Source organism: Theropithecus gelada, chromosome 9 (assembly GCF_003255815.1).
Source record: "Theropithecus gelada isolate Dixy chromosome 9, Tgel_1.0, whole genome shotgun sequence".
Taxonomy (NCBI): domain Eukaryota; kingdom Metazoa; phylum Chordata; class Mammalia; order Primates; family Cercopithecidae; genus Theropithecus; species Theropithecus gelada.
The window spans coordinates 40,294,323-40,295,517 of record NC_037677.1 but is presented as its reverse complement, the minus strand read 5'-3'; the positions used below and the strand labels follow the sequence as shown (position 1 = coordinate 40,295,517).

The 1,195-nt window shown below is 38.7% G+C and overlaps 1 pseudogene; it reads right to left on the bottom strand.

The window, feature by feature from the left end:
• Window positions 1-284: 284 nt before the first annotated feature.
• The window catches only part of LOC112631014, a 31,853-nt pseudogene continuing 30,942 nt past the window's right edge, over window positions 285-1,195 (bottom strand).

Sequence of the window (1,195 nt, the reverse complement as noted above, 5' to 3'; positions counted from 1 at the left end):
CTGGATTTAACCCAGATGTGTTTCTATGGATTTATTCTAATAAATCTGCTCTCTGTGAATCTTTAAGTAACCATTTTCAAATCTTCCAGCTCTTGAAGAAGGGAAGTATCTTTTATTTTTCTAACTCATTGTTTTTCTAGCTATGTTTCAGTTGCTGTGTTCTTTGAGGTTCAGCTGTTTTTGGATTTTTAGGTTCTTGAATTTTTCGTCTATCTCAGGATTTCCAGATGTTAATTGAGAGTCAGTTGCTTTTGGCTTTTTAGGTTCTTGAATTTTCATCTATCTCAGTGTTTCCAGATGTTAAGTGAGACACTGTATTTCAGGGTGTGCTCTGCGGGACAGAGGTAGGTGTCAAATCTGGACTCTTGTCACTTCTTACTTCCTGCTTTGTAGTTTTCTTAGCTTTATATTTCCTTTGATTTTTCAGGGCTGCTTTTGATAATGGTTTATCATTTCCCGGTTGTGATTTCTTATTCTGGGGTGATTTCTCTTCATGCGGCTTAGAATTGCTGATTGGTTTATTTCTTAAAGCTGGGAGTCTATCAGTCATTGTAAAGTTAGATTCCTAGTTGGGTACTTCACTTGAAACTGCTTGATAAGTTACTGCTTTTGCTGGAAATAGTTCATCCAGAAATGGCTGCCAAGAAACCTGCCATATTTCTACATTTGATGACACATCTTACTCATGCAGGACAGGACTGGTATAATGTCAAAGCTTGTATCCATTATTAACACACAACCTGGGAGCATGTGTAATAGTAAAAGGTGCTCCCATCTAGGTACCTAGCATAATATGTATGAACAGAGGCTACTTGTTTGGAAATAAGTTTGTAGCTTTTTTTTTTTTTTTTTTAATTTATTTATTATTATTATACTGTAAGTTGTAGGGTACATGTGCATAACGTGCAGGTTTGTTACATATGTATACTTGTGCCTTGTTGGTGTGCTGCACCCATCAACTCGTCATTTACATCAGGTATAACTCCCAATGCAATCCCTCCCCCCGCCCCCCTCCCCATGATAGGCCCCGGTGTGTGATGTTCCCCTTCCCGAGTCCAAGTGATCTCATTGTTCAGTTCCCACCTATGAGTGAGAACATGCGGTGTTTGGTTTTCTGTTCTTGTGATAGTTTGCTAAGAATGATGGATTCCAGCTGCATCCATGTCCCTACAAAGGACACAAACTCATCCTTTTT